Raw genomic sequence first — 23,917 nt, 5'->3', positions numbered from 1 at the left:
CTTGCTGACCTATTCTTTGTGCTATCACCATGCCAATCCCCCCTCCAAAAACTGCATCAAGTCGTTATCTCAGGACACCTCATTCCCTGAGATAAACAGACTTTGGGACGCCAACCTTAGAATCTGACCACAACCGAGTATCAACACTTGATGGACAAAAACAAGATCCAGGTTCTAAGAAACGAAGGACATCCATCATGTTTCAAACTATCTTCTAAAACAACAGAATTTTTAGCAGCAAACTCTTCATTTTAGAAGCAAAAGATCAAAAGGCAATCTACAAAGACTAAAAAGCCTTTTGTTCTAAGGAATTTACTCAGGCTGCAAGTTCTCTTACGTGCTGGACATCAAAACTGAAAAAGGACACTTGGCTTAGAGCCAAACAGGAATCGTCAGAACACATTAAGTTGAAAGTGAGCAGCCCCCTCTTTAGAACCATCCTAGAGCCAGAGCACAGGAGTATATTAAAGGCTCTTCCAACTTCCTATAAGCAATCCTGTTTAATTTGGTTTAACCCAGTATTTCCAAGACTTATTTGAACAAGCATTTTTGTTTTTCTCTCTCAAGGAACCACATTAATACTGGAATAGTCTGTCAACAAACAGTTCCTGGGTGTCTGCTTTGTGTCAAGTGCTCAACTAAGGAAGAGAACTAGAATCCAGGGAAGATGTATGTTAAACACAACATTGCAAATTATTACCTAAATATTGCTACACTGTGGAGAAGATACACAGGGACTAGAGAAACACTCTGGGGGAGGGGGGAGGGAGGGAATCAACTGGGAAATCTGGAATGGTGGGAGGACTGGACTGTGAATGAGAAAATTATCTTCTGACCTAGACTCGGACACTGACTCCCTGTGTAATCCTGAAGATCATTCAGCAAGGAAATACCGGGTTCAGGCCTCAGATGTTCCCAACTACGACATGAAAAGATTGAATAAGATCAGCTCTAAGGCTCCATCCATTTTGAATATTCTATGTCATTAATCCAATGTGAAATGAGAGAAATGAATAAGAAATTTCAATATACTTCTTAGACACTTCAAAAGACACAGTGATGGCTCAGATAATGAAACTAAACTGGAAAAATGTCCTCAGAATGTATGTTCAGAATTTAAATTAGCTCTGAGTATTTTTCCTGTAGCAATAATGAAGTAGCAGGAGCTTTAAAGAGGAAATTACATCCACCATGGTCTGGTCCAAGCTCATCCTCCAGCCGTGGCACCTCCCTCCTCCTAGCCCCTTGCTCCAAGTTCACTCAGTTTCCCCCAAAACTTCAATTCCCTGGAGTAATGGGTTCTTCTAAGCTCAGGCCATCAGAAAGCCTTTACTACCCCGCCCAAGACTCCCAACATCAATTCAGTTCTATGGTTAGCTTCAAGGCCAATTTTTCTCTGAACCCCTCCTGACAACCTTATTACCATCTTCCAGAAGGTTTAACTTGTTGACCAAGCCCTCCTTTGCGTCTCTACCAATCCTCACACTGATTTCTGGCCAGCCTGGTCACTTACTAGCTGTGTGACAAGCTTCTTATCTCCAGCCTCCATTTCTTAGAACAGAATAACGAACACCCATATGGCAGGGCTGTTACGAGATCCCAGTGGATTACTACATGCAAGATGCTTCAAACAGTGCTAGTACACAGCAGGTGCTTGTGGTCAAGACCACCTTCTGCTTTCCCTCTCTTCCTCATGAACAAAAAGCCAGTTTTGGTAGGAACGGCAATGTGCCCCGCTGGAAAACCATTTCCTGGCCTTCCTTGCAGCCAGAAGAGGCCATGTGGCATAACTCTACAATGACATAGAGCAAAGCTGTTGAGTAGGGCTTTTGTTTTTTTTGTTTTTGTTTTTGTTTTGTTTTTGTTTTTAAAGATTTTATTTATTTGACAGAGAGAGACACAGCGAGAGAGGGAACACAAGCAGGGGGAGTGGGAGAGGGAGAGGGAGAAGCAGGCTTCCCGTGGAGCAGGGAGCCCGATGCGGGGCTCGATCCCAGGACCCTGGGATCATGACCTGAGCCGAAGGCAGACGCTTAAAGACTGAGCCACCCAGGAGCCCTGAGTAGGACTTAAAAGAGGAGTAGACTCAACTAACGAATGCCCCACTGCCCCGCCCCATTTCCCATTGCTCTTCCCCTAAGTCTCAGATGTGATCATGTGGTGGCAGAAATGGTCTCAAAACTGTGCACCACTAAATCCATGCCACCAGCCTTGCTCTGTAACTCCCATCCAGGGAGGGAAAAGGGACAACTCTTAACTGGCTTACAGGAACCTTTTCTCAGGTTGCTGTTATGTAGCCAAATGCACCCCTGATACAGCCAACTCTTGCCATCATTAGCCTAGCACCTATAACCACTTATTTCATTATTTCTTTACATTTTGGTTTCCTCACCAGATGAAAAATCTTATTCATGTTTGAGCAACACCTCTCACCAAGCAGGTGCTCCAAAATGGTAAATGAATAAATTAAGTGACAATAATGGTCATTATCTTTTGCCTCCAGTTCATTTGCAAGAGAAAAAAAAATGTTTCTTCTTCCCTCCCTAGCTAAACTGAAAGTGCTTTAGATTACTTAGCATTTATAAACATGCCCATAGAGTGCCTGAAACTAAAGTCTTTTATTTAACAAGTCCTTAAATGAGAACATTATTTGCCAAGCATTACCTTCAGTGCTTTTGCAAACAACTCATTAAATCCTCATAACAACCCAATGAGACAGGGACTATTCTCCCCATTTCACAGATAAGGAAGCTGAGGCACCCAAGGTCACACTGCTAGCAACTAGCAGAGCTGGGACTGGATCTCAAACAGTCAGGTTCCAGAGTTTCCATCCTTAATTGTTATTAACGGAACAAGGAAAAGGCTAGGAGAAAATTCAATATTTATGAATATTTATGAATGCTCCTAGCTTCACAATCCAGCAGAAACCAAGGAGGAGAACTCTGCCAAAAATCAAGGGACTATACCAAAAATCAAGGGAGGAAATATTATCAAATGTACGACTGGTAATGCAAAAAGAAGACGGGGAATGATATATTTTAATTCTCTCAAGAATATCTGGACTTGAAAGGCTAGGGGGGCAGAGCAAGATGGCGGAGGAGTAGGAGACCTGGATTTCGTCTGGTCTCAGGAATTCAGCTGGATAGGGATCAAACCATTCTGAACACGCACGAACTCAACAGGAGATCGAAGAAAAGAATAGCAACAACTCTCTGAACAGAAAAGCGACCACTTTCTGGAAGGTAGGACATGCGGAGAAGTGAATCTGAGGCGATATTTGGGAGGATAGATGGCGGGGGAGGGGGCCTCCATCAGGCACTTCTGGCAAGTGATAGAGCCATGGAGCACAAAATCGGAACTTTTAGAAGTCTGCTCCGCTGAGGGACGTTGCTCCAGTGGCTAACCGGGGGGGTGGAACCCTCGCAGGACAGCGTGGTCTCAGGACCCTCGGGGTCACAGAAAGACCAGGGGTGCCTGAGTGTGGCAGAGCTCCCAGGTAACGGAGCAGGGAAGCCGGCTGCAGAGGCGGAGCCCAGGCGCAGGCTCTCAGCTCGGGGTTGCCATAAACCGTGATCCGCGGCACAGTCAGGCCACTGCTCCTCCAGCAGGGACCCAACAAGTGGCAGATCCGGGAAGACTCACTTTCCTCCCCTGGGAGGAGCCACACGGGAGCGCACCGCAGGGATCTGCTGGGTTTGGAGACTCCACACGGGGTCGTGTGCCAGGGATAGACCAGAAAGGAACACAGACAATATACAGTAACAGTCCCACCTTACAGGCAATACAATGGCACTAAATTCCTATCTTTCAATAGTTACCCTGAATGTAAATGGACTAAATGCCCCAATCAAAAGATACAGGCTATCAGATTGTATTAAAAAATAAGACCCATCGATATGCTGTCTGCAAGAGACTCATTTTAGAACCAAAGACACCCCCAGATTGAAAGTAAGGGGGTGGAAAACCATTTACCATGCTAATGGACACCAAAAGAAAGCTGGGGTGGCAATCCTTATATCAGACAAATTAGATTTTAAACCAAAGACTGTAAGAGATGAGGAAGGACACTATATCATACTTAAAGGGTCTGTCCAACAAGAAGATCTAACAGTTGTAAATATCTATGCCCCTACCATGGGAGCAGCCACTTATATAAGCCAATGAATAACAAAAGCAAAGAAACACATCGACAACAATACAATAATAGTGGGGGACTTTAACACCCCCCTCACTGAAATGGACAGATCATCTAAGCAAAAGATCAACAAGGAAATGACTTTAAATGACACACTGGACCAAATGGACTTCACAGACATATTCAGAACATTCCATCCCAAAGCAACAGAATACACATTCACAATACAAGCCTTTCTCAAGAAATAAGAAAGGTCTCAAATACACAACCTAACCCTACACCTAACGGAGCTGGAGAAAGAACAGTAAATAAAGCCTAAACCCAGCAGGAGAAGAGAAATAATAAAGATCAGAGCAGAAATCAATGAAATAGAAACCAAAAGAACAGTAGAACAGATCAATGAAACTAGGAGCTGGTTCTTTGAAAGAATTAACAAGACTGATAAACCCCTGGCCAGACTTATCAATGACCCAAATCAACACAGAGAAATGACCCAAAGAGAAACGACCAAACTGTGGAAAGAGCCAAGATGTCCATCAACAGATGAATGGATAAAGAAGATGTGGTGTATATATACAATGGAATATTATGCAGCCATCAAAAAGAATGAAATCTTGCCATTTGCAATGACGTGGATGGAACTGGAGGGTAATAATTATGCTGAGCGAAATAAGTCAATCAGAGAAAGACATGTATCATATGACCTCACTGATATGAGGAATTCTTAATCTCAGGAAACAAACTGAGGGTTGCTGGAGTGGTGGGGGGTGGGAGGGATGGGGTGGCTGGGTGATAGACATTGGGGAGGGTATGTGCTATGGTGAGCACTGTGAATTGTGTAAGACTGATGAATCACAGATCTGTACCTCTGAAACAAATAATACATTATATGTTAAAAAAAAAAAAAAATACCTGGACCTGAAAATGAGGAAAATGTGGGTTAAAAGAAGAAATGCCTTAGCAAGAAATTTTTTTAAGTGACAAATATAAGCAAATGATAAAGAAAGCTTTCTAGTGGCAAGCTAATCAAAATGACCTTATACCCAGATTTAAGAAAAGTCTAAGCTGTGAGGTATTATCCAGGTATTCTGCTCCTGAAGCAATTTTAGGAAAACTATTTTAAAACTGAGAGAAGAATCTCCAGAAATGTGAAGGTACATTTATATCTTTCAGCAGCAATTCTCGAGTTAGCTGCAACGAGACATGAGTTATACTAAATTCTTCACAATTTATCTCTCACACAGCCTCAGCATCCAGAAATCAGTAACCAGGCCCAAGTCCACTTAGCAGTACCTGTCATGTCCTTTCAGACAACTTCACTACCAAGGACCCTGGAATTAAACCGGCAGAGCTTGTTTTTCCTATCTGCAGCGACATCTAGTGGTAAGAAACTGAAATGCACCCTCAGCACACTCTTTCAAATTATCATATTAACTGTGTATTATAAAAGTGGAGTACGTCTAACTCTAAAATAGATGTCCTTCCTTCATAATTAAAGCCAGCTGTCAATTAACTTCTAGCCCCAAATTTAAAATATCTCCTAAGATTAACCCACTGAGAAGATACACTTATTTGGCTGAGGTAAAGAAATCATTTTGTTCTCCAGTGTTTTTGTTTGTTTTAAATGCAAACACGTCTTTATTTACTAACAGCAGACTGGAATGGTAGGAGATTCTGCATTCACTAAAAGACTTCCTGTTAAACTGAACCAAAAAGTACTCTGGCTTAATATAACAATAAATACAAGCCATTTACTCAAAACCAACTTTCAAAATCTCTGAAGAATAATTTAAATGGAGATGAAACCCATTATAGAATGGCTTGCTGATTTAAATATGCCACAGGCTAAATCTTGTCTCCAAATTTTACATATTAAAATTATATCCTAAAAGATGCAGGCTAGCTATATTCTCTTCATCAAAGTAAAGTACCATTTTTGTTCTAAGAATCTAGGTGTCTGGAAACCATTTTAAAAGATAAGTATAATTAAAGAACACTGAATTATGAATAAGAAAACAGGAGCTAGCCCTGGTTCTACCTCTAGAACTTTGAGACCAAGTCATTTAATTTCTCTTGGTTTCAATTTCCATTTAAAAAGAAAAAAAGTAGGCTAGGACAAGGGAAGAGTTTCACCAAGGTTCATGCCCTTGTTCTAACATCCCATGTTCTATAAAGAAGATGATCGTTCAGATCTCTTTCAGCATTTTTTTTTAATTACTTAAATCATACACAATGACACAGCACTTTGAGGAAGACAGTGCCATAGGGAAAGAAAGGAGATCTGTGTGGAGCATAAAAGATTTCTTTCAATGTTTAGATGATAACTCCAGACCTAGATCAAAGACACATTAAATTGCATCTACTGTGACCTTGCACTTTCTCAACCGTAAGTACTGTCTAAAGCCTTTTAATAAAGATCTTCAGAAATCAATGCAATTTAAGTGTGCTTTGTTGCTAAACCAGGATGGTCATGAACATTCTGGTTAAGGGAAATACAGGCACCAGAATAAGTTGAGGTCTTTATCTAGTTCACTGGGAATGCTCATTGAAGAAGTTTTCTAAGATGAGGAGATACAATTAGTTTAAAATGCAACTGGAATTTTTTGCTACAATTATGGTTGTTACTCTCTCACTTTGCAGAAAAGAACATTGACCTGGCTAAAGTAACAGCTACAGCTCCCAACAGTTGGGGGCGGGGGGGGGGGGGGGCCGCAGCAGGATGGGTAGTCACACTTTACAAATAAGACAGACAGGAAATGAGGTAAGCTGAATCCCAAAGACCCACCAGATTTGGGTTGGCTCCAGACCACTGCACTGGTATGCCCCAAGGATCTCAGAAGGTCCCCCTTGGGCATTTGTGAGGAGATGGTGACAGAGTGAGTGACAGCTCTCCAAGCTGACTGAATAGCAAGTCTCTGCATAAACAAAGCAAAGCAAGCTGGAGAAAGCTGGAGAAGCACCCAGTGACCCAGGGCATCAAACTCTGGGGCAACTCCATGACAAGGTCTGAGGTGAACTCATTTGGAAAATGAGGCTAATTAAAAATAATGGGAAGCTTTTTAATACCATTAGGAAATGCAAAGTAGAACCACAGTTTGACAAATCCAATGAAAATGACTAAAACGAAAAAAAAAAGAAAAGAAAAAAAACTGCAAATGTTGGTGAGGAGGGAAAGCAACCTGGCCTCTCACACAGGTGGGATTGTAAATGGTACAACTACTTTGAAAAGCTATTTTCAGTATCTACTAAAGCTGAATATGCACCTGGCTCTATGACTCAACAATTCTACTCCGAGGTATATACCCAACAGAAATAATGTATATTACATTCACCAAAAGACATGTTCGAGCAGGGTCAAAGCAGCATCTTTTCTAACAGCCCAAACCAGGAAATAACCCAAATTCAAAGCGTAAAATGAATAAACAAATTGTGACAGCCACACTTATGCAACAAGTAAAATCAATCCAACTATGTGCAAAATTATAGATGGATCTTACAAACATAATGCTGAGAAATGAATCAAGTCACCAAAAAAAAAAAAAAAAAAAAAACATTCTGTAGGATTCCATATGTAAAAGCAGGATACACAAAGCTATGCTCTCAGAAGTCAGGCTAGACATCTCCCTTGGAAAAAGTGGTGACTAGAAGGGGGCATGGCAGGGACACTGAGGCGCTGACAACGATGTCTCTTCATCTGGTTGCAGGTTATGTGGGCATGTTTGGTCTGTGGAAATCCATCAAGCAGTAGACGTCTGATTTGTACAATACTATGTATGTAATACATAAATGCCCAGACTGAGACAGGCTACCAGGGGACATTCAAAAAAGAAGAGTAGTCCTCAACCCACCTCCCAAAAAAGTCCAGCAGCAAGGGACAGAAAGGAAGCCCTCAGTGAAGACCCCTGAAGCAGAGAAGCAGGGCAAGATTCCTACACCCATGTTATGAGGCCCACAGGGATAATTCCATGCAGCCTCCAGAGAAAGAACCCAAGATCTTCTCCAATTGAAGGAAAGCTTAGAGCTCATCTAGACCAACCCGTTCCATTTAGGATTGAAAAAAATGAGACCAAGAGAAAGGGGTTATATTTGGTCCAAGTCACACAATTAGTTAGGGATAAATCCAAGTGTAAAAACCAGGTTGCCTCAGTTCAGAAGACTTAAATAATTATAAAATAATCATGATACTTCAAAAGCCTGAATTATGGGACTACCCAGAATGGGAAAGAACTCAAAAAAGGACAAGGCCTTTGTCCATTTCATTCAAATGAGAAAAGCAGGGAAAAGGTAATGGGATGCACACAAGATCCACAGAGAAGAGAATGGGGACCTCCTTGAGAGGGGAAGAGAATGCAATCTTAGACGAATCTGGAACCTAGCACCCTGCGGATGAAATACAGCACATTACCTATCACCCTACTGCTACAATGCTTTCCTTAGGTTGCAGCACTCAAAATAACAATACAATTGACTCTTAAACAACACAAGTTCAAGCTGTGTGGGTTCACTTATATGAAGATTTTTTTCAACAAATACAGTACAATACTGTAAAGGTATTTTCCTTATTTTTAATAACATTTCCTTTTCTCTCGCTTACTTTATTATAAAAATACATTCTGTAATACATAAAACAAACAAAATATGTGTTAACCAACTGTTTATGTAATCAGGAAGGCTTTCAGTCAACAGTAGGCTATGAGTGGTTAAGTTTTGGGGGAGTTAAAGTTACACACACCTTTTTGACTGTGCAGGTCAGCACCCCAACCCCTGCATCGCTCAAGGGTCAACTATAACACATCAGGATAAAAAAAAGATACTGATATCTAGGGAAATAACCATGTCTCTCTGTTTAAGAAAAAGCCTTTAGAAAGGGGCCAAGGCAAAAGAGATGAGTAAGCCCAACCTTGGCAGAAATAAAAAAAATCAGAATCATTATTAAAGGAGCATTACCAAACACAGAAGGAACCCTGAGCTGTTATTTCAGAGAAAGCAAATCTTGACCTGACATTTACAGAGATAATAGAGCAGATGGTACTTAAACAGTGGCGATCATCTATTTTGGTTTTTAAAACACTGATGAACAGGGCGCCTGGGTGGCTCAGATGGTTAAGCATCTGCCTTCGGCTCAGGTCATGATCCCAGGGTCCTGGGATCGAGTCCTGCATCGGGCTCTCTGCTCCTTGGGAGCCTGCTTCTCCCTCTGCCTCTCTCTCTCTCTGTCTCTCATGAATAAATAAATAAAAATCTTTAAAAAAAAAAAAAAACACTGATGAACAACCAAACTCACAGCAAATATGGGGTCACTTAATAAGACCACTTTTTCCATCATTCTTTATAATATGAAAAAGCAAAAAAGACAAGGGCTAGGGAAAGGCAAAACAAGAGCCAATGCATGTGAACATGGAAAGAACTGAAGTCAGGTTCAGACAGTCCAGAACTGGGCAGTTCAGCGGAGTCACAAGCCCAGACCTCAAGACAGCATTCAAACTCTGACCTCTTCCTCCTTAACTGTGCACCCTCTGGGCCTCAGTTTCCTTGTCTGTAAATTGAAAAAAAAGATAATATGCCACCTGCACGAGGCCGCTGAACAGCACAAATTAATATGTATGACATTTACAACTGCGGCACACATATGGCTACTGAATGCTTGAAATTCAAGTGGCTAATGCAGTGGGAACACAGAACTTCTCATTTTTATTTAATTTATTGGTTTAAATTTTTAAACTACACTCAGTTGATTTACTAGAAAACTTAAAGATGCTTAGAACAGAGTTAATATGAGAATCTACTTTTCAACTGTAAATTCTATAAAATCGAAATGCTGATCAAGTGTATCTTAGACAAATTTAGCATCTGAATTGAGATACACTGTAAATGTAAAATTCATGCGTGTCAAGGACTCATTAAAAAAGAAGTATAGGGGCGCCTGGGTGGCTCAGTCGTTAAGCGTCTGCCTTCGGCTCAGGTCATGATCCCAGAGTCCTGGGATCGAGCCCCACATCGGGCTCCCTGCTCAGCGGGAAGCCTGCTTCTCCCTCTCCCACTCCCCCTGCTTGTGTTCCCTCTCTCGCTGTGTCTCTCTCTCTGTCAAATAAATAAATAAAAATCTTTAAAAAAAAAAAAAAAGTATAAAATACTTGGGTAGTAATTTTTATATTGATTATATGTCAAAGTGGTAATTTTTTTATACAATAGTTTAAATACAGTATAGTATTAAAATTAATTTCAGCTATACCTTTTTATCTTTTTAATGCTATTTGAAAATTTTAAATCCCTACTATATGGCTTGCATTACATTTCTATTAAACATTGCTGACTTAGAGTAACACCTAACACACAGTCAAGTAAGTGTACGGTAAATATTAACTACTATTATTCTTCTTAAATTGCTGGATGCAAAGAAATTTGGGGGTGGTGCAGTAAGGGTCCAAATACAATTAAAACAGGTCTCTACCTTCTGGACCTCAGGATCTATCAAAGGAAAACCAGACAGTCCATAACACCTTTATGTACACAAATTATTAAATATCTAGCTGTGAAAAAAGAAGACTTAGAGGGAAAAAACCCAGAATATATTAAAAACCTTCAAAATTATCTTTCTACAAATCTACAGAAATCAGAAGTGACTTGTGTTAATCACCCAATTAAACTAGATCCAGATGAAAACAGAAAGAAACATTACATGAGGAACCCACACAGACTGAAGGCAAACATCTGCTGTTTGTGGATGAATGGTTTTGCTCCTGCTGGGTCCAGACCTGATCCGCTGGGTCAGGGGTCTTGCCTGGCTCCCTTGGCCTTGCCCAGACTGAGAGCCAGCTGCACAAGGAACAGGGAATGTTTGGATCAAGGATTCTCTGGTCTTAAAGACTGGGCAGACATATACCAGAGAAAGGCAAGTTGGAGTCAAACTCTTACCAAAATGAGAACCAGAAAAGAGGGGACCCAGTGAAAGCATGCACCCAACAAAACAGGTTCAAGAATGTTCAGAGAAGCACTATTCATCATAACCAAAAGATGGGAGATAATAACCCAAACAAAGATAATCAACAGGAGAATGGACAAAATGAGTGTGGTAGAGTCGCATAATAAAGCAGAAACTACTGCTAAACACAGCATGGATGAATCTTACACGGACAACATGCTGCACAAAAGCCAAAAACAGAAACAGAAGAGACTGCATGACTGCATTTGTCTAAAGCTCGAGAACAGGCAAACGTTACCTATGTGACAGGTGTCGCAATAGTGGGTACATCAGTGAGAGGGAGACGGGAAATATCTGACCAGGGAGGGGTAAGAGGGAGCCTCTGGGGAGCAGGAAGTAGTCTCTACCTTGATCTGGCTGTGGGCTACACGTGTGGACACACAGAGCAAAATTCACGAGCTGTCCACTTCAGATGGGCACACTTTGTGTATGTTGAACCTTCATTAAAAAAGTAAACACTCATAGTTTTTGTCCAAAGGTCCTGTGAGTAAATCACTCTATTTAACACCAAAAAAAATCACCTACTCAGTCGAAATTTCTTTTCAAATGGCATCACCCAAAGGCTCCAAATGCTTGCATGAGTGCCCAGCGTGGGGACCACAGCACATTGCCAGAAGCTGTGTGTGCCGTTCCTTTCCGGGGGCCTCCGCCCATGCAATAACCACGTCAAGACGTGCTTTAAGGGATGATCTTCCATGTGCTTTAGGGCTAGGAGTCCCTCCTCTCCTGAGGAGACACGGGGTACCTGTTCAAAGTAGAGATTTGGGGGTGCCACCTCCAATAGTTCTCCTTCCTTGAGTCTGCAGAACCCAAAAAATGGGCTCTGAAAAAGGTCCACAAGGGATTCTGGGTGAAAACCACTTGTGTGCGGAAAATCAATTTCTGTGACACGCGGAGTAACTGACATTTAAGTTGTTTTGGATGAGACACTGGACTTTGCAACCTAAAGTGTCGCCGCAAGTTCTGTCACGGATTTCAGTCCGAGCTGCTAAGAATGCCACTGTAATTTTTACTTTAATGGCAAGGACAAGAAAGGCTTACATAAAACACATTAATATAGAGTGTACTGGATCCAGAGGAAAATGACTACCTTCAGTGAGGTCTGTGTTGTTACATTTTTTCAAGGGGAAATCACAACTATTGGAAACTAACTCCTCTCAGCTAGGAGACATAGACAACCTGCTCGCGAAAGCCGTATTTTGCTGGCAAAGCTGGTGCTATAGAGTAGTACATGAGATATTAGAAACATATAGCCATCTCCCTTCCCTTGAAAGTAACAAATATCCTGGTAATAAATATCCACATGCCACCTAGGTCCATATTTCTTGTTCAATAGATGCCCACTTGCTAATTATACTGTCTTACAGATTCATACTTCTTAAAACCATCACTTTTGCTGAAAAACGATCACTCTGCTGCCTGGAGTTAAGAGAAACTGCTGTCATCCTTAAATAATGCAAAGGCAAAATCAAGCAGGATGCTAAGGAAAAGTAATCTCTTAAAACCCGCTGTTGTGTTACAGATGGAGGGCAATGGCAGCTCCCTGCTCATAGTAACTGTTGCTAGGTAGACTGGGCTGGGAAACATCCAGCTAAAGGGGTCAATTGGAAATCACGCTAAATTCAACGCTACATATGAATAGCTGGAGAGAAGAACACACCCACATTGAGGGCTCATTTTAAATAACGTAATCAATCTAAAGGAGAAGAAGAAAATGTGTTTAAATACACGGAATTTGTTCTGTGCCATCTTTCTATTCTAACACCAAAAAAGAGCAGTTTCTCTCATATGAAATCTTCACACCACAGTACAGATATTCAGCTGGCCCTTTCACATAATTTTCCAGCTGAATATAGGACTTCTGAGTCAAAAAGGAAGTATTCAAAAACATTTTCTCTTAAGAAATTAAAAAAATGTTTCAGCTACCTTGCATCTCTTGTTCGCACTGAAGATACCTTACACCCCAGTAAGTGACACCCTTGGCGTCACCAAGACTCACCCACTCCCCCCCACTGTACAGTGCATAGCAGCTGTGTCTTGACCTCACCCCAGCTCCCAAGGCGGGCCCCGGTTCATCTCAACCAATCAGGGTCACCCATTCCCTTATCAAAGTGATTTAGATAACCCAAGCCAAGGCCAGTTAGCACAGGGTATCTCCCTGGCCCCAAGGATTGGTTCAGAAATGTACCACTCAGTGCAAAGCTCAGAATTCTGTTGGGAACTCTGAAACCCAGACACCTCGAATTTAGATGGTGTGGTAGGTGGATATAAAGCTGTAATTGCTACTATTGCTTTGCCATTCCAAGAGCAGAATGTGTGAGAGGATGAAGTCATTACAACAAAAAGGCAAAACAAAGAACAATCCCAGAGAACCAGAACCAGTGCCCTGATCAAACCATGCCTTAATCCCATGCTACCTCCAGACCAATACTCTTCTGTGAGCTGAAACTTTACCACTTAAGCAAGTTTGGAACTGGATTTTCTATTACTTGAAATAAACAAACATAAAATGCCACACCATAAAATGTCTTAGAAGTAATTCCACATTGTAACCGCATAAAACTATATACTTTTGAAAGCTTCCGTATATACGTAAATTTTTTTTCTGCCCAGTTGGGAGGACATTTACTACTGGCAGTTTTACATATAAGAGGATGGATTCCCAGAAAACCAAACAAATAAAAAATGGTTAACATTACTGTAATGCTTACACTGCTAACTATGTGCTGGACACCACTCTAAAACATTCTGTAAGTGTTCATTTGTCACCTTACGCGATAGATATGATTATTGTCTGCATCTTACAGTGAGGTCCTGGGAATTGGAGAGGTCAACGTGACCCAGATCAGAAGAGTGCACAAGCAAAAGTCTCTAGGTGAGGCAGGCTGCAAGCCATCTCCTCACTCCACACCTACCTCCCACCTCTCCCCAGCATGCACTCCTCTCCAAACCCACAGCTGCTAGAATTCATCCAAGGTGAGTTCGATGTGCTCCTGGGTGACATGAACAATAAACTGATCTGTACCATGAAATGGTCACTTTTTAAGGCCCCTGCCAACAAAACCAAGTTCCTACACTTTAGCACACCCAGTGAGTTCAGGTGCACATAAGGCACACTTTCATATGACCAGGCAATCTTTTCCTCCCTGACTGTGGCAATAAATATGCAGTAAGAGCCCATCAGCGCACATGCCTCGCTGCAAAAGATCAGAAGGAAAATCCCCTATGTATTCAAAATAATTTATCGCATGGTTCCAACATTTAACAGGGTGCATTTGACTTATTTCTGAGCCTTTTGCTCCAGAAACGTTATTCAAAAGTAAGAACAAACATATACTTGCGTTGCCTTTATTTATGGGCAGTTCCTTCAAGATGAAAACTGCCATGGAAAATATGGTAGCCTTGGCATTATTAACAGCATCAGAGCTGGTTCTGGGAATCGCTCACTTAGCCTCTGACCCTGCCAAGTTCTTCAGTCAACCTCCAGTGCTGTAGTGTTGACAGTGGTCCCCCCCATTAATTATCGAGTCCCAATTTCAGAGAACAACAAACTGTATTACTTTGCCCTTCGTCTTAAAAAAAAACAGTTGCAAGAGCAGAACTTTAGAAAAGGGAGAACACACAGTTTGATGGAAATTAACAGCCAGAGTCTAACTTTCATGAAAGGTTGACAAATTAACAACTTCATACTATGTCAAGTGCAATCACATCTTTTTTTCTCCTGCTTCAGATCAAGAAAGAGCCAATGAGATAGTACGTGTGAATGCACTAAAAAAGATAAAGGGCTTTGCACATGGGGGTTTTGTAGGTGACTTTTGTTCAAACAGACACGAAGTCATCCACATTAGTCTGCAGATTAGAGTGGGGGAGACAAATAAGTTCTTATAATGCTCTCTCAATTCATCTTTATTGCAACCCCCAATCCAAATCCACATTCACACATGCAAACGCAGCTGCAAATCACTGGGGCTGGTTGGTAAGGCAAAGGATAAGGAGAACAGAGAAAAAAGATGCTTGTGGTCAGTTTTTTTGCAAAAATGGAAAGAATCACTGCTCACCCTGAACCCACGCCATTGGGTAATCCCCTCACACCTAACTCTGGTTTTAGCTGCATGAGTAGCTTTGGCCAGGAGACATTACCAAATGAAGTACAAGTGAAGGTTTGAAAAAATGCTTCAATACTGGGGCTCAGCCTCCCTTGAGATCACCATATCAATAAGCCCAAGGATGAGAGAAACAAGGCCAGATCATGCACAGGTGACATTGAGCCAACCACCAGCCATGTGAGTGAAGCCATTCTGGATCATCCTGGGAAACTGCTGAGCCAGCCTATACCACAAAAATCATAGAAAATACTAAGTCTGTTAAAGCCACTAGGTTTTAGGGCAGATTGTTATGCAGCAAAAGTCCTCAAACTTGTCCTGAAACATTCTCAGAAATGGGAGAACACAGTTGACTGAGTTCAACCACTATTTGCTGAACACTTCCTAGTTATAAAGAACTAGTATATAAAGCACTAGAATTTATGAGAGATACAAAAATGAACAAACATGTTCCCTGACCTCAAGGAGTTTATAACCTAACAAAAGGAACAATGAGCCTACATTGATGAACTCATTCATAAACAACTTCTCTAGTAACATATCCCCACGTGGGGCCTTTCTAGCCTTCCATTTATTCAGCGTTCAGACCTGCTCAGCAGCAAACAAAACAAACTATATCCTCATGGAGTTTACATCCTAATGGATATCAATTTTAAAAATGCTTTCTATGCGGGTGGCTCAGTTAGTTAAGCGCCCAAGTCTTTATTTCAGCTAAGGTCATGATCTCAAGGTTGTGAGATCAAGTCCTGTGTCAGGCTCAAGTGCTGGGTGTGCAGCCTGCTTAAGATTCTTTCTCCCTCTCCCTCTACCCCTTCCCCCACACGCGCTCTCTCTCTCTCTCCCTTAAAAAAAAAAAAAGAAAGAAAAGAAAGCTTTCTATGTTTTTGGGGCTTTTCAAAGCACTATAAATATAGCCAGATATATTAATACATTTAGCGTAAGTTATCTTTTTAAGTAAACTTAATTAATAAAATACTAGAACTGAAAAAGTAAGATATGTAGTTTACATAATCAGAGGCCTCCGGCATCACACATCAGAGAAGACTATATTATTTTGTCAACAAATCTATTTTTTTAACGATTGTATTTATTTATTTATTTATTTATTTGCGTGAGAGAGGGAGGGAGAGAGAATCAGAAGCAGACTCCACGCTGAGCACAAAGCCTGATACGGGGCTCGATCCCACAACTGTGAGATCACGACCTGCGCTGACACCAAGAGTCAGATACTTAACTGACTGAGCTACCCAGGTACCGCAACAAATCTATTTTAAAAGGAGAAGAGAGGTTATGGGAGATTTACAAAAGAATGCCCAACTTGGGGGAAAAAGTCTTCTAGCATTAGGATATAATAGTCTCCATGAGGGCAAGGATTTTTTTGTTGGGTTTGTTCATTGGTTACACCCGGTGTCTATGTCAATACATAAGATGCTCTCAATAAACATATGTTTAATGAATGAGGGAGGGAGAGAGGAGAGGACAGGAATGGAGGATGGATAAACAGGTGGTGGGTAGATGGACGGAAGAGATAAAATGAGTCACGCTAGGCAAGCCATTACAGGGAGAATATTCTTATTCACAGTAACACTAAGAATTTCTTCATTGACATAGGCAGCAATCCTAGTTTATTCGGATATAGGTATGTCAAAAGAAAATGCTCACCACCTTTTATCCCTTCTTTACCGAAAAGCTTTCAAAAGTTTGAAAATAAAGTTTTTAAAACTTACAAAAATGAAACTCACATGGCAGTTACTGAGATCATAAAGGCATGACCTGCACATGGACAGCACTAATAAGCAGGGGCTGAGCTGGACTGACTCTCTTTTCACAATGAAAACCAAAGGGGAAAGAGCACTGACTTCTAAAACTCCCACTGCAGCCAATCTCTGCTTGGATGAACACTTGGAAATTCAATGTAGTATCTTCACGTAGCCAAAGGAGCCCTAGAGACAACAGTCTGTATTTTTAGATGCTATTACAAGCTATAAACAATATGTGAGACTGTGTGAGGTCAGAATTTTGAACCATCAAATGCCCAAACAGTTGCTAATAAGGAAGGTGACCCATGGCTGACAGAGATGTCTCCTCCTTAATCCTTAATCCAAAATCTGGGCAAAATCAATGTCCATAAACAAAATTCTTTCCTAAAGCTACCCCCAGGTTCCAATTCTTGTACCAAGAAGAGGTCAAGATTAACTGCATCTAAAGGGGACAAAGGCCGCAAAAAGCATCATCTCTCCCGTGATTTGTTTGTAGGTTTTCTAGAAACCGAGGATTCGGTGTCCTGGGCAGCAGGAATCCAAAGGCCTGCCATAATCTGCTGAGCAACAGCCCCAATTATTAGTGCTGCTTCCAAACCCATTACACTCCCCAACACACATTGGCTCCATGAAATGGAAAACCACAGACAGCCCAGGGGGGGAAAAAATCTTTTATACGTTGCCATAATCTTCCAAAGACAAAAGTTCAGTTGACTGATTCTATCATAAAACAGAAATCAGCTGGTTTAAAGTAAGCCTACCCATGAAATTTAAGCTCAGAAAATCTTAAACCAAGAAAGGATTCCAATTTCATTTTACTCTATTTCTTATTAGTCAAAACATTTTGGGGGCACCTGGGTGGCTCAGTCGTTAAGCGTCTGCCTTCGGCTCAGGTCATGATTCCAGGGTCCTGGGATCGAGCCCCGCATCAGGCTCCCTGCTCGGCCGGGAGCCTGCTTCTCCCTCTCCCACTCCCCCTGCTTGTGTTCCCCTCTCTCGCTGTGTCTCTCTCTGTCAAATAAAAAAAAAAAACCATTCTGAAAGAGTAAAACACTTTCTTCCATCAAAGTGCTACCGGGCTCTGCCACGGGCCTGTCATGTCCTGCCTCTTCTCTTCCCCAGACATGGAATATTAAGACACCAGCACGATTTAAACTTAAATCATCTGCATTAGGATCCCACTATCACATAGATTCAAATATGCTCCGTCCCCCAAATTCAATTCAACAAACATTGCTTATTGCATGCAAGAAAAAAAAAAAAAACTCTGTTTAATTAATGTCTGAAAAAAACAACATCAACAACAACACCTTTCATTCGACTTATACAACTAGCTCACTTTTCAAGGGCAAGTGTCTCCAGTGGCAGCCTCTGCATCTGGGCCGCCTGCTTCCTCCCCAACCCACCCTGGTGCCAAGTCACAGTCAGATGTCCCGTGTGAGGCAATGAAAACACAAAAGCAAGTCAGACCCCGAGTCATCAAAGGATATGATTTCAGGAAGGAAGAGACCCTATTTACTAAAAAAATGGGAAGAGTAGCCAGTGTTGGAGGGATTCAAACAGAGAGTGTTCTCGGGGCTGCAGGCAGCACTTTGCAGTGGGCTCTGGACAGCCCGGGCCCAGAGTCAGCGCTCCCTTCTGCCTCGCCATCTGTCAGACACTCGAGAGCTTTATGCTGCAGGCCAAACTGACTGTGATTTACTTTGAAGCACAGAATTCAAGGAGTTATTTGGAAGTCAGACAACATATCTTTGAGCATTTTTTTCATTCGTTTACGAAATGCGAGAACAGAGAAACCAAACTGTGTACTGAGCAGACAAACCAAAGAGGTATGTAAAGGGTGGTGGTGGGGGGAGTGGGAATGGACAAAGAAAGCATCTGGGGACTAGTTACTTGAAAAAATTTATCAGCAGTAAAACATACGGGAGCCATAAAAAGCCAAGCCAAAAGGCACACGGGAGGGGTATTAAAGAGGCACTTTATAAACCACTTCAAATGCTGAGCAGTCAGCACAATATCGAAGCTGTGCAAAAGGGGAATGAACTGATACCGCGGCCTCAGGAAGGTAGTGATCCCAAGGCTTATAGATGCTGGATTCATCACGTTAAGTTCCAAGACCCAGGAGAGTTATCACCGTTTAACACAAATGCAGCCAGGATGAAAAACACATTGGGGCAGCATTCTAAGAGACTAGAGAGGTCAGAAAGAGGAGTCAACACAGACTCTCAGGAGCCGGCACAGCATGGCAAGAGACCGGGACGTGGGACTCTGGTACCAGACCAGGTCGAACCATGAACCAGAAACTACTTCAGGGCTTTTATCGCAGGTGCTTTAAAGCAGGGAATTGGTTACTTGGCTAAAGGAGGAGCTTGAAAGCCACTGGGGATGGTGAGGCCACCGACAAACTGACACCAGCCGGAACCGGCATTACTCGTGGGCAGGAGGGACAGAGGAGTGAGGCCAGGGCTGTGTCACCAGGCAGAACAGCACCCAGGAGGGGCCACGTGGATGCCACAAGAAGCTGGAGCGCGAGAGGTCTGCTTTCTCGCTCCAATCTCCCAGAGAGTCCCAAAGGAGCCCGAGAAACGGCAGCCCTGGGGAGCCCGTCCCCCATGACCCAGGGCAGAGCCAGAGACGGGGGAGAAGAGATCTGAGAGCAAAGAAGCCCAAGACTGTTCCACCTTTCCTCAAATGTAATGGTGCAGACCCGGGCATCTTAGATTCTGACAGAGCGCATCTGTGGGGGTGCCTGAGAGCCTGCAGCTTTGACCAGCTCACAGATGACAGTGCTGCTGCTGGTCCAGGAGCCACACTTTGAATGGCGAATTGATCCAAATGAAGGATGGGACCATAATCTAAAGGAAGGCAGCCACCCACATTCCTTCCCATAATAAAAAACACACACTCACGTGTAAGCCTTTCAAAGAAGAATGAGGAACACATGATGGAAGGTAGAGATAGGAACAAGACCACTGTGTGCACAACACTCCGTGTTACTTCTCCCACCACACCATCAGATTTGTATGCTTCCAGGTCGTTACGGGCTAAATTGTGTGCCCCTAAAATTCAGCGGCTGAAGTCCTACTCCCCAGTACCTCAGAATGTAACTGTATTTGGAGACAGGGCCTTCAAAGAGGTAATTATTCTAAAATGAAGCAGTTAGGGTACAATCTGCCTGATGTCCTTATAAAAAGAGGTGATTCGGACACAGAGGGTGACCACACTGAGAAAAGGCCATGTGAGGACACAGAGAGAAGGACACCAACCACACGCTAGAGGGAGAAGCCTCAGGGGAAACCAACCCTGCCGACACCTTGGTCTCAGACTTCTAGTTTCCAGAATGGTGAGAAAATAAATTTCTGCTGTTTAGGCCCTCCCAGTCTGTGATGTTTCATATGACAACCCTAGCAAAATAATATAAAGGTCTTGGTTTTTGTTTCTTGATATTACTTTAATGCAGTTAAGTCTCTGCTGCACGCCTGTTCTGTGAGAAGCAGAGTTCCCGAAGCTGGCTTACAGGATGATAAAGAGACAGTCCTTGCCCAGACCTGCTCCTGTTCAGAGGGAGAAATCAAGGCCACCAACGTCAGATTATAATGGATGCTGCAACAGAGGTAAAACCAAATGCTATAAAGGCCCAAGGAGAACAAAATCATTCCAACTGGGAAGTGGGGGAGAAGTGTGACCAGAGAGAGTGCTTCCATGTGGATTCTGACAGGCCTTGAAAGGGGAAGGAAGCATCTGGAATGGTGGAGCAACACAGGCAAAGGCCAAGAAACACTAAGAGACCCAACGCGCAGGTATGCACAGGGACCAGCAGGACATCTGGCAGCGCAGGTGGGATCCCAGGGGTCCTGGGGCAGGGAGAACGGTCAAAGTAAACAGGGAACTGAGGAGACTGCTGCCTCTGGGAGTCTGGACTTTAATTTCCAGAAAATGAAGATTAATGAAAATAAGGAAGGCAGGTTAAGGGGCAAGAGAGTGGATATTCAGAGTACATTGTGGAAGATAATAAAACTTTCATTACCTAACTGCCCAAGAATGGCCTCCTTAAGATTAACATACTTTGTACCTTCATTAGCCGCTTTCAAAATAAATCCAAGGACTTTATTATGTCTTAGCCCGTTAACTTGTATCTAGGGAAGAGGTTGCCATCCACCCTGATTTCCAAGCTAGGAACCAGGGTATGAGACATTTGTGGGTAAGTGTCATGACCCAGTGAGTCAGAAAGAGAACTGAAGTCTGAGATCCAAGTTCCACAGTTCAAAACCTGAGGCTCCACCATTGTCACCATGGTGCCACAAGCCTGGCTCTAAACAGCCATCACCCTTTCTCAGAGCACGAATGTGGCTAGCAGCCTTCCACTCTCCCTCTATCCCCGCACAAGAGGATCTTGGATCACTCATCCAGAGCAAGGGAAGCCACAGACCAAATTAAAAGAAGGGAACAAAGTTACTCCTTGGCTTGTGAGCATCCAAGAGCTCAGAATCTACTGATTTCCAGGGAAATGAAGGGATTTCCAAGTGTAATTCTGCCACTAAGGGACCTTTGCCTTACACACTGAGACTCCTACCCCTGCATGAGAGGGGGCTCCCATATATTCCAGAAGCAACTCTGCATGATATATGCTGATAGACTAATCCTGGGTCTCAAAACTGAAGGAGGAGATAAAGCATATGGCATAGACGGCTCAACACCGACAAAGATCATGCTGATGACTGAGAAGATGGGTTATGCTCCTCTCCTTAGTCCTCTCTTCAAACAATACCCATGGTTTCCTCTGAAACAAATCGCCGATACACTTAGACAAGAAAAAGCAACAAGGCAGGCAGTCACAGTGCCAACAAACACCGAATCAGCTCTCTCCTCTCCCTTCAATCCCCTGGATATTTTAACTCTCTTCATTCTTCTCCCCAAAGGTCTCTCCTTGGATGTTCAGAACTGGGGGCTTGAAAAGGACAATTGGCAAATGGGCAGAGTCAACAACTAGGTCCTGACAATGAACATAATCCTGGGAACTTACTGGTTCACTGGGCTGGTCTCTACAAAATGTGCAAATTCTCTGGAAGAGCAAGTTCCCAAAATTTGAAGACTCACATTTTAACATGGGTGTGTGTAAATTAAACCACTGATCTCAAAGCAGGTTGTACATTTACACCATTGGCATCACCTTGTTGTGAATGAAGTTCCCCCTTGATTTTCAGTTCAGCCAAGTGACCTGCTTTGGTCAACATGATGCTAGAAGGCACAGTACAAACAAAATATTGAAACGTGCTTGCACAGCTAGGCCTGCCTGCTAGTACCTTGGCCAAGACCATTAGAAGAGCATGCCCCGGACAACAGCTGGTCCAAGAGTATGAGAGACATGTGGAGCAGACCTGAAACCCACCCACAGCCTGGACTGGAGCCCAGCCAAAGCAGACTCACCCAGCCAACCCCCAGCCAACCTGTACATGCATGAGGGAAAATGCTGTTTTAAGCCACTGGGTTGGAGTGGATTCTATACAGCATTACTGGAGCAAAAGCTGATTGAGGGAACAGTCCGACAAAAGAAACATGGGAAAGGATTTCATAAACCACACAGATACAAACTCATCGGATAACACTCCCTTTCTCTCATCAATTTCCAAAGAATGTTTTCAAAAACAGCATTAGAGCAGCTGCCTTTTTTTTTTTTCCTTCACCTCAGGCCTCAGGCACTGTCTTCCAATAAGAGAGGAAGACAGCCCTTAAAATATCAAACGTGAGCACAAAACGACTACAGATTTAAAACTCAAATACCAGCAGAGAAATCCAAAATGGGCTTGCAAGAGCAAGAGACAGAAAAATGTGAAATATCATTAGCCTTTCTCGTAACCTTTACCACCTAGCACACATCACATTTCCACTCTTCTCATCTGAAAAGTTATTTAAAAAAATAAAAATAAAAAGATGTATGAATAATGGAATTGCAGGAAGACTTAGCTTTAGGGCCCAGAATCACCTTAGGAGGAAAAGCGTAACAAAGGACCTGACGGGTTCATCGTGGCGGCTCTGAGGCAGGATCCCTCCGCGGAGCTGCCACAAAACCCCTCCTCCAGGGACCCACAGGGACCCACAGAGCCCACGGCAGAAGGGCGAGGCTCGAGTCTTCAAGGTTCTGGTGCGCTGCCGCCCGTGCTGACTGGCACTGATTTTCAGAGGTAACTATTTGGTTTCTCTCTTCCTTAACTGGAACAGATTTCCATCCTCTCTCTTTGCAGATTTACCAAGGAGAGCGTACACTGTGCCATGAAAGGTCAAACAACATGGGCTTCACAGTCAGGGGAGGCGGCACTCTTTCTGAGAGCTGATGCCGCCACAGGATGAAAACTACCCATGTCTCGGGGGGTGCTTATTCCACACCTGACTACCCTGAAGTGCGAGTGAGGTCCTGGCTCAGTTTCCTGCACAAAAATCTCTAGACACGGGAAACGCTGAGGAAGTACCTCAAAATAATACGACCCTATCGCCAGAACCAGGAGAGGAGAAAAGAAAGTCTGGACTCAGGACCCCTCACTCAGGGCAGTGCTTTCTGTAACTGGAAGTATCATCTCTCAGACCATCATGACCAACCCACCCACGCTGAGAAGCACAGCACAACATCCCACCTCACAAGAAACAGTCTTTTCAAGCCCAAGAGCAGGCCAAGCCACCTAAATGGCACATGGAGAACTGAACACAATATGACCCCTCTCAGAGCTGTTAGACACAGAACTGGCCAATCCAGGCCCTTCAAGAGCTTGCTCCCATGACACAGTTAAGTGGGTGCCCCGTTTTCATGTACAGGGGATCCAAGTTAGGGTTCTGCCAAGACACACAGCTAAACTTCATCTATCCAGCCTTGCTAATGGTAGAGGAGACTTCACTCGTCCGGGGAAGTTTTGCCTAAATAGACCTAAAAAACAAACCCAGGATT

General features: G+C 42.9%; 1 protein-coding gene across 6 annotated transcripts in view; it reads right to left on the bottom strand.

Moving 5' to 3' along the window:
* The window catches only part of KIF16B (kinesin family member 16B), a 296,531-nt gene that overhangs the window by 207,190 nt on the left and 65,424 nt on the right, over positions 1-23,917 (bottom strand). The window lies entirely within an intron of this gene.

Source organism: Mirounga angustirostris, unplaced genomic scaffold, assembly GCF_029215605.1.
Source record: "Mirounga angustirostris isolate CCGP_5_RB_7025 unplaced genomic scaffold, mMirAng1.0.hap1 SCAF_10, whole genome shotgun sequence".
NCBI classification, from domain to species: Eukaryota; Metazoa; Chordata; class Mammalia; order Carnivora; family Phocidae; genus Mirounga; species Mirounga angustirostris.
Note: the sequence above shows the minus strand (reverse complement) of the source record. Positions and strands in the feature narration are given on the sequence as shown.